This window comes from Herpailurus yagouaroundi, unplaced genomic scaffold (genome assembly GCF_014898765.1).
Source record: "Herpailurus yagouaroundi ecotype Mexico unplaced genomic scaffold, PumYag 139, whole genome shotgun sequence".
Lineage (NCBI taxonomy): Eukaryota > Metazoa > Chordata > Mammalia > Carnivora > Felidae > Herpailurus > Herpailurus yagouaroundi.
In genome coordinates, this window is record NW_024412394.1 from 9021413 (window position 1) to 9031930 (window position 10518).

The following is a 10518-nucleotide window of genomic DNA, read 5'->3' on the forward strand; positions in this document are numbered from 1 at the left end:
GTTATCAGCCTATCTATGGTATTTAAAGTCACAAGGCTGATGACTTCATCTGGAAAGTGGTTTAGATTATAAAAAAAGAGAAGAGGTTTAAGAACTGAGCCCCAGGGATTTCATCATTTAGAAGCAGGGACGATGAAGAGGAACCAGCAAACAAGACTGAAACAGAGCAACCCAAAATACAGGAAGAAAACCAGATGAGCTTGTGTCTTCAAAGCCAACTGAAGGAAGTTATTAAGGTATGAAAAGTCCATAGATGGGTTAAACAGAAGTTTAGATTCACATGAAGATGAAAGTAACAGAGAGATAGAAAGATGGAAAATTAAAAAGGGTGACTACGAGAAATGGAGGATAGAGTGAAGACATTCAACATGTATTTAGTGAATGTACCTGAAGGAAAGAATAGAGAATGCAAAAAGGCAATATTTAAAGAAAATATCTAAGAATTTTCTATAATTAAATTTAGAGAGACATTGGTGTTGCAGATCAGGTTCCCAGGGAGGAAGATTGGGACAGAGATTGGTGAGACAGGAGGCTTATGATGGACTACTTTTGGGATCAATACCAGTGGAAGGCATGAAAACAGGACCAGGCAGAGAGAGAAGCTGCAATGGAGTCTCAACAAAGACTTCACTCAGCTTCATGGGAAGGATGACCAACAGTCCTGGTTTGTCCGGGATCAAGGAATTTCCCAGGATGTAAACTTGAGGGGTTTCAGATACACGAGTCCCTGGCAAACCTGGATGAGTTGATCATTCTACCACGGGAACAGGGAAACTGAGATGGACCTTTAGAATTGTCCCATGTTAAGACAAGAGGGCTGCCTCTTTATACCCCTGCATCAACCAATCATCGGATGCAGGCTGTACTCAGGAAGGGGTGTGAAGTTGTGGGTGAAGCAGCACTATTCAGCTGAGGACAATTCCCAGAGAGAGGCTGACACTGAATGTTGTCTGTTAGAAGCACCTCCAGCTTCTAGTATCCGGAGGATTAGATCCTTCAGTCCTGAAGAAGGATCCAGGTGATACAGGACAGTGTCAAACACAGTAAGTCTTTCTAACTGAGTAGCACACTGGGTCTTGAACAGAATAAATAAATACAAATCCATACCTAGACACATCATCACACCTGCAGAACAATATAGACAAAGAAGAGATAAATCCAACCAAATTGGAAAGACAGATTGTCTACAAAAGAACAATAACTACTGAGAGCAGACTTCTCATCAGCAATGACAAATGCCAAAAGAAAACGAAACAATATCTTCAGTGTAGAGAAGGAAAGTAATTGTCAACCCAGAATTCTATATTTAGGTAAATCATGTTTCTAGACTGAGTACAAAATAAAATAAAGACATTTTCAGACAGGCAAAAGGACTTCACTTGACAGAGTTCACGTCTCACGGCCCCTCAGTGAAAGAACTCCTAAAGAACATTCTCCAGTAAGATGGTAGTTGAAGGGATGGGATGCAAAAAGCAGTGGTGAATAAGAGATTCTTAACCGTAGAGAATAAACTGAGGATTGATGGAGGGATGTGCACAGGGGATGGGTTAGATGGGTGATGGGTATTGAAGAGGGCACTTGTTGTGATGAGCATTGGGTGTTATATGTAAGTAACGAATCACTAAATTCTCCTGAAACAAAACAAACCAAAAAGGGCATCACATTAAAATAATTAATTTTCTTAAAAAAAAAAAAAAAAAAGAAGAAGGAGAAGCAGTGGTGAACAAACAGGTAGACTGGTAATCTAAACTGTAACAAACATTGACCATTAAAAGTTACTAATTTGGAGGGGGCGCCTGGGTGGCTCAGTCCGTTAAGCGTCCTCCTCTTGATTTTAGCTCAACCATGATCAAGCCCTATGTCAGGCTTTATGCTGACAGTGTGGAACCTTTTTGGGATTCTCTCTCTTCCCTGTCTGTCTGCCTCTCTCTCTCTCTCTCTCTCTCTCTCTCTCTCTCTCTCTCTCAAAATAAACAAACTTTTTAAAAAATTACTAATTTGTGTGGGGAGGTTTAGAAACAAGATGGAAATACATTTTAGGCAACAGTAATATGGAATGCAGGGGAGGAGAGAAAGGAATTAAATCATTATAAGACCTTGCATTTTTTGGAAGATAGTGATACCAATTAATTTTGTAATTTATTATGTCAAAAATGCATATTAAAATGCTAAGTGTAACTCCTAAAAGAATAAAAAATAGAATACATAATTTCCAAACTCGTAGAAATAAAAAGGGGGACCATAAGAAAAACTTTATTAATACAATAAAAACAATGTAGAGAAAGAAAAAACTCAATAAAGGAAAAGCACAAAAAGAGGACAGAGACATAAATCCAAATAGATCACTAGTCCCAATAAATTTAAACAAACCCAGCTGTTAAAAGACAAACATTCTCAGACAAGGAGATAAAATCCAACCACTATGTTCTTTTTAAAGAGACAAATATGAGACATAAAAATATAAGATGTTCAAAGTAAATGGATGGCAGTGTACAAGGGAGGCAAATACTATAGGAAGGATGGCTGGTGTGGCAATATCAATATAAGGCAAAAAACATTACTAGAAATTAATTAGACGTCAGCTTCCAGCAAAGATGGAGTAACAAGACCCAGATTGACCCTCTCACCTGAAACAACTAAAAAACTACTTGAAACAGTGATTTTTTTCACACTCTGGACATCAAGCAGCACAGATAGGGATCCCTGAAAGAGGAAACAAATTTGGTGAGCTGTACGGTTGCTTCGCTCGAGAGCCTGGAGAGTTCCCAGGACACAGCACAGGCAGGTGGAAACCAGGAAGACCTGTGGTCTCCCTGAGTTGAAGTGGTAAGTCTGGGAGTCTGAAGGAGGGAGGCAAAGCTGCTGCAATTTGCAGGCACAGTACTGGACAGGAGAGAATTGCACACAGAAAGACAGTTTCAGAGATCTGCACAGAATCCCCCTCAGGTCTTCAGCTGAGTGCTCATCAGCACAGGAGTGTGGGGAAGCTACCCAAAGCCAGAAAAGAAATGACCCAAAAGGAGCAGAGAGAGCAATCCAGGGAGATGACACAGGGCTAGGAAGAGTTGGGTCCCCATGGACAAAAGTGGAAAACCTTGTAATTCACGGGACATTGAGTAATCAGGATACTGCACTTTTCTCAGTGGAGAAAAACCAGCCCTAGACTGAAGACTACTGGAGTCCCACAAAACAAAGCTTAAAAATAAAAAATACTTAAAAGGATCAACTGTTTCCCAGTAATTTAACTGTGTCCCAGAACAAAGCTCGAGAACATTTACAGAAACACAAAACATCCAGCATCTAACAAAGTAAACTACACAATGTCTGGAAACTAATCAACACTTACTCGACTCACAAAGAAGCAGGAAACAACGATCCATAATGAGGAGAAAAGTCAATTAATAGAAACACATCATCCAGAAACAGCACAGATGACGGAATTAGCAGATAAGGACACTAAGCTACTGTAACTATATCCCATAAGTTCCAGAAGGTGGAGGAAAGATTGAGCATGTTAAGTAGAGACATGAGTGTTATTAAAAAGACCCAAATTGAACCTCTAGAGATGAAATCTACGATATCTGGGATAAATTTCACTACATGGTGTGAACAGCAGATTGGCCCCTGCAGGAGATAGAGGAGAGTTCATTAGGAGGTTATAAAAATCCCGAACAACTATGCACCTAACAATGGAAACTCAAAGCATAGTAAACAAAAATTGACAGATCTAAAGGAGGATTTGATGACTTCATGACCATGGTGAGAGAGTTTAGCATTGCTTTATCAAAACCTGATAGGCAAAGCTTTAAATTAAAACAATAGTAAAGTATAAATTAAAAATATATATTCAAAGTAAAAACAAATTGGCATTGCAGGTCATATATTCTCATGTATTGAGGCACCTGTCATCTGTAAGTTCCCTGAGGGGTAGGATTCAGGATTGGCTTCTCAGGGCCTAGCATGGGGCCTGATAGATTTCAGTTTATCAATACATAAATATTTATTATTCTATTATTTTAATTCTAAATAATGTAGCTAAGGGGTACCTGGGTGGCTCAGTCAGTTAAGCCTCTGATTCCTGGTTTTGGCTCAGGCAATGATCTCATGGTTCATGAGTTGGAGCCCCATATTGGACTCTATGCTAACAGTGCAGAGCCTGCTTGGATTCTCTCTCTCTCTCTTTTCCTCTCTCTGCCCCTCTCCTGCTCATGCTTTCTCTCTCTCTCCTCCCTCTCTCTCTCTCAAAGTAAATAAACAACACTTTAAAAAATAAATAAATGAATAAAGTAGCTAAAACTTTAGCTTGAATTAATGGATATATACAAAACTGCACGTAACAGCAAGTAGAACATGCATGTTTTTTTCAAAACCATATGAAGCATTTCACTGTGTGAAAGTCAACCACAGAGTAACCATTAGACAATGAACACTGTGCTATCATGCTATTGCAGGAGAGTCAAAATGTTTTCTGGCCATGTAAATAATGAATTCAGATACTTTTGATGGTTCTTGGAAATATAATTATGAACACTGCTTTGTTTTCTGAGAAGTTGAGGAGGGGGCTATATTTCCCTCTCCCCTTTCTTCATGCTGACAAGCTAGTATCACTTTTTAATCAGAACACAGACCCTAAGAAGTGGGTTAAACCTCATGAGAGAAAATAAGAATTCAGATCAAGTGTCTGTGCTGATCTTCACCTTATTGATAAGAGGAATATAAGAATATTAACTCTAGGGGCATCTGGGTGGCTCAGTCAGTTGAGCGTCTGATTCTTGAGTTCAGCTCAGGTGATGATCCCAGGATCTTGGGATCAAGCCCTGCATTGGGCTCTGTGCTGAGTGTGGAGCCTGCTTAAGATTCTCTCTCTTTCCCCATCAGTCCCTCTACCCCACTTGTTCTCTTTAAAGTAAAAAAATAATAATAATAATAAATAAAATAAAATAAAATATTATTAAAAATAATAGTAACCATAATATTAGTCTATATTAATTGTATAATAAACTGACATTCCGTTTGCATTTTGTACATTGGTCCTATAAACTCCCCCAACCAGAAGCCCATTAAAGTGTCATCATAGTTAGCTATCTGCATTGATTTAGCCTTATCTTATGAGAGTCAGGAGTCTGGTGCCCAAAGTGGTCAAAACAGAATAGACATCAGTCTTATAGAATACTGTCTTTTAAAAAAAGCACCTTTGGGGTGCCTGGTTGGCTCAGTTGGTAGAGTTTGCGACTCTTGATGTCAGTGTAATGAGTTTGAACCCCACATTGGGTGTAGAGATTACTTAAAAATAAAATCTTAAAAAATAAAATTTTAAAACTCCCCCTTTATTGAGATATAATTCATACCATACATTTCACCCATTTAAAGTGTATAATTCATGATGTGTATTGAGGAGGGCACCTTTTGGGATGAGCACTGGGTGTTGTATGGAAACCAATTTGACAATAAATTTCATATATTGAAAAAAAATAAAGTGTATAATTCAATGTTTTTAGTCTATTCACAGTTTGAAATCATCTAAGTGATTTTGGAATATTTTCATTACCACAAAAACAAATTCTGTACCCACTAGCAGTCATTTTTTATTGTTCTCCAGCCCTAAGCTACCGCTAATCTACTCCCTGCCTCTATAGATTTGCCTCTTCTGGACATTTCATATAAATAGAATCCTACAATTTGTGGTCTTTGTGACTGCCTTCTTTCACTTACCATAACATTTTCAAGGTTCATTCATGTTGTAGCACGTATCAGTACTTCATTCCTTTTTATTGCCAAATAACACTCCACTGTATAGATAATACCACATGTTATTTATCCATTCATCACTTGATGGACAGTTGGGTTGATTCTGCTTTTCAGCTATTATGATTAATGTTGCTATGAACAATCCTGTACAAGTTTTTGTGGGGACATATGTTTTCACTGCTCCTGAGTATATGGTAATGGAATGGCTGGATCATATGCTAACTCTGTGAGGGACTGCCAGACTATGTTCCGAAGCAGCTGCACCATTTTGCATTCCACCAGGAGTGCAGAAGGGTTTCGATTTCTCCACATACCTGTCAACACCTGCTATTATCTGTCTTTGTGATTCTAGCCATCATAATGGGTGTAAAGTGCTATTTCCCTGTGGTCTGAGACTTATTTATGATTGGGTATTCTGCAAGATAAATAAATGTTGTTCATTATTTTGCTATAATATGCATTGTTGGTAACCTTGTTTACCCACAAAAAATAGTCAGGTTTGACATATGAAAATGGAAAGTGTTTGGTTATCTATTATTATGTGACAAACCACCCCACAACTTAGGGGCTTAAAATAACAACCATTTTGGGGCACCTGGGTGGCTCAGTTGGTAGAGAGTCTGACTCTTGATTTCAGCCCAGGTCATGATCCCGGGGTCATGGGATTGAGCCCTGCATTGGGCTCCATGCTGAGCGTGGAGCCTGCTTGAGATTCTCTCACTCTCTGTCTCTCTGTCTCTCTCTCTCTCTCTGTCTCTCTCTCTCTCTCTCTTTCTCTGCCCCTCTCCCCTGCTCGTGCTCTCTCTCTCTTAAAAAAAATAAATAACAATTATTTTATTGTCTCTAATGATTCTGTAGGTTGACTAGGCTCAGGTGGGTGATTCTTCTGCTCTTGGTGATATCGGCTGGTGCTACAGTCACCTGGGGGCTCCAATGCACAGGAACATCCAAGATAAGCTCATCTACATGTCTGGCACCTTCTCAGAGATGGCTGGCAGGCTGAATGGACTCAGATGGGATACTTGGGTAGCTGGGATTCTTTCTCTCTCCACATTGTCTCATAGTCTTTCTCTCTGAACATTCCATTTCTAGCAGAATAGTTGGCCTTCATACACGTTAGCACAGAGCTCCCAAACATCCAAAGTGGAAATTTTTAGACTTTTCTAAAGTTTGGGCCTAGAATTGGCACAGCATCACCTCCACCATACTATACTGATTGAAGGCAATCTGGGCCAGACTAGATTCCCAGGCATGGGTCCTGAGAGGAGAGACCCTTGGGGGCCATCTCTGGAGTCTAACTACTGCAAAAATAATTGTTTCCTCAGGAAATAACAACAACAAATTTTCTAATTTACTAATATTACTGTTAAATGCTTTCAATTTTTAAGACATTGCAGCCATCTATCATTGAGAACCTTTTGGGAAGCAGGAAAGAACTTGGTTTCACAAGAAACCATCAATACTCTAAGAAAACATCCTCCCCACCCCACCCTCCAGATTTCTTGTTTTCTCAAGTGTAAAGAAGATATAAAAAGGATCTTTCTTGGGGCTCCTGGGTGGCTCAGTCAGTTAAGCATCTGACTCTTGATTTCAGCTCAGGTCACAATCTCACATTTTGTGAGATCAAGCCCCAAGTCAGGCTCCATGCTGACAGCAGGGAGCCTGCTTGGGATTCTCTCTCTCTCTCTCTCTCTCTCTCTCTGTCTCTCTCTCTCTTTCTCCTCCCCAACTCATGCACATGCATGACCCCCCCCCCCTCAAAAATAACTTAATAAACATTTTTTAAAAAAGGATCATTCTTAGAAGCTAGAGGGCACCTGGGTGGCTCAGTCAGTTGCACATACAACTCTTGATTTCAGCTCAGGTCATGATCTCACAGTTTGCAAGATCGAGCCCAACCTTGGACTCTGCACTGACAGTGCAGAGTCTACTTAGGATTCTCTCTCTCCCTCTCTCTCTCTGCTCCTCCTCGACATGCATGCACTCTCTCTCTCTTTCTGTCACTCTCAAAATAAATAAGCAAAAGAAACTAAAGAAAAAAAGACCCCCAAGGCAGCTAAGAAAAGTTTTTCCATATATGGAAATTTTGGGGTCATTCCCATTTTCAAAGCACACCTTCTTCTAATGCTTTTGAAAGATAGAAAGAGTCTATCCACCATTCCACATGTTGTATTATTTCTGGATGTGTATGTTTGTATTTCCCAACACAGTTCATCTTCTCCCATGTGCCCCACTTTGAAGAGAGGAAGTAGAGGCTCCATGCAGCAGAATTTTGGACCCCAGTCCTAGAAAACACACCTGAAGATGTTTCGCATTTTACATTTGAAAGAACCTTGCCAGCACCCAATCCTAAGGTAAGTTGGGGTTTAATATTTTAAAGGCACTCATTCAACAGTGAGTGCTGTTCAACAGTGCTGCTGACTCCTGGAGAAGTAGGAAGCACTCATCCCCAGGAGCGTTCATACAGAGCTGGGTCACCCGTCAGTAAGGCTGTTGCAAGGATTTGGGGAAGTTGGAAAAACCCTAACAAATTCCAGGTCTTATTATTTTAAACCTGTTAAGTGTAGGCAAAGCACTGCCCACTAATGAAATGCTCCATTTCTGAAGTCAGACAGATCTGGGTTTATCACCTGAATTCACTATTTACCAGCTGTATGACTATTGGGTGGGTTATTTAAACTGTCAGCCTGTTTTCTCATCTGTATAATAGGGATAATAATATTACCTACGTTTAAGGTATGGGTTCTGCAGCTGATTCAGAAGGCATGCAGGTGCTCCAGGCTTGGACCAGGACCTTCACTTACAAAGTCACAGACTCCTCTGAGAATCTAATGAGAGCTTTGGATCCTCCATATTCCCCCAAACGGTGTTCATATAACGAAAATATTGCTGTAAGTTCACAGGATTCACAGACACCCCCCTCCCAAGTTGCTCATCCGTGGTTCTACTAAGGAGTTTCAAGTCTGGCTGTAGACTAAACCCAACAGCAAGAAGCCCACAAAGAAAAGGAAGTGACTCCTTCTTGTGAAAACCATAGCAACTCTGAAGGCGAACACGCACTGTGCCTTCAAGAACCTCACTGTAGCTCTGACGTCTGCAAGTGTAATCTTCTGAGACTGAGCTGCTCTACAGAAATTTCCCTCTCTTTTGTGGTTTTAAGAAACATCTTGGGAGAAATAAAATCTAATAGGCAACACATGACCATGTTACCTTCAATACTGTATTCATCTTTCGACAATCTAAATAATTTTTTCAGAAGTTCTTGGAGGAAAACCCAATTTTATTTTTTCCAGAATCTTTCCTGGATCTTCACTCTCTGTTCTTCCACATACAGACTAGAAGGCAGGAATAGATGGAGAAGCTGAACTTGAAGGCCAAGTCTATCATTTAAGAGGAGGAAGGGAACTTTGCAAATTTTTGGTATCTCGCTCAAGCCCTGAACTGAGCATCATCTAGAGGCTTTCCAACCTATAAGCATTTATTGGATGGTGTAGCAGTTGGAAACTCTGAGTGTCCACTGCATAAGGGGACCCAGTCCTATGGCAGATGAGGAGAAATACCAGATAACCCATCTCAGGACTAGAGAGAGCTACTCTTCTAAGTCTATACTCTCCCAGGAGGGGGTCAATAGGGTCTCTGCGTGGATGAAGAAACATTATAATATCTTCTGAGTATATTCTTATTATTATTACTAACGACTGATTTTTCTCAGGAAGTAAATGGATGACATATCTTATATTTGAATAAAGAGTTTTTATGTCCCTTACCTTATTGTACACATCTCTCATGTTGTTTTAAGCTCGAGTTTAATTTTTAAAAATTCATTAATCAATCTTGTTTAACCTTGCTTAAACTTCTTGCCTAATTCTCCTTTACATTAAGGGATTAAAGACAAAAAAGACATAGCCAAGTGATGACTCACTCCTCTTTCTATGCTGATCCCCAAAGGCAGATAGATGAGACTATCCCAGGAATGAATGAAACACGCAAGTCTAAACTGAAAAATAAATCATCTGAGTCTCAGTCTATTTATTCTAACTTCCCCTTTCTTTCATGGCACAAAAATTAGTCTTAAAAGGTTTGCAACTGCTATTCACCACTGTACCTTCCACAGAATAATCTCTGATGAAGCTGACATTAGTAACTCACTGCCACAAACAATCTGCTTTGAGTTGCTTCCCTAACAGTGGGGATGGGCCACACTGAGTCATCCACACTCTCCCCCAGGCCCTTAAGAATCCAGGAGATTATTTTCTTGACAATTGGCCAGGATTAACAATGCAGAGGCTGTGACCGTGGGGGCGGAACCAAGAGGCGGGCAGGCTATGGACCTTGGGACCCAGAGCAGTAGTAGGCTGAGGAGGCTGGAAGGAGAGGCTGAGTCTCAGACTGATTGGATGGAACCTGATGAGGACAACTTACTCTACAGAACCCAGAAATGGTGCCCTGGTCACATTGACGGACCTCTGTGTTGCCCTTACCTACTTCCTGTTTCTGCTCAAACTGCTGAAGTGTATCGTGATGTGGCAGGGCTCGAAGGGTCCCTGCTCTGGGCCACCTGTGTTTTGCTCCTTCTGAATTAAACCTGGAAAGTGTCTCCTTTTCCACCACATTCATACAAACATCAGCCCCATATGTGGGAGAATAAAGTAGGACCTTCCTATATGCCAAGATTTAAGGGTGCTAGATAAAGCCCCAATCCTTAAGGAGAACTGCCACATGATTTCACATTCCCACAGAACACCCTCCTTTGAGTTAAGGCATTGAATT

At 40.4% G+C, this 10518-nt stretch overlaps 1 long non-coding RNA gene across 1 annotated transcript; it reads left to right on the plus strand.

Moving 5' to 3' along the window:
* The first annotated feature begins 136 nt into the window (after positions 1–136).
* LOC121029099 (uncharacterized) lies at positions 137–8810 on the plus strand. The gene is made up of 3 exons (XR_005789584.1): positions 137–236; positions 7959–8102; positions 8652–8810. It is a non-coding gene; the product is annotated as an uncharacterized LOC121029099 (long non-coding RNA).
* Positions 8811–10518: the final 1708 nt, after the last annotated feature.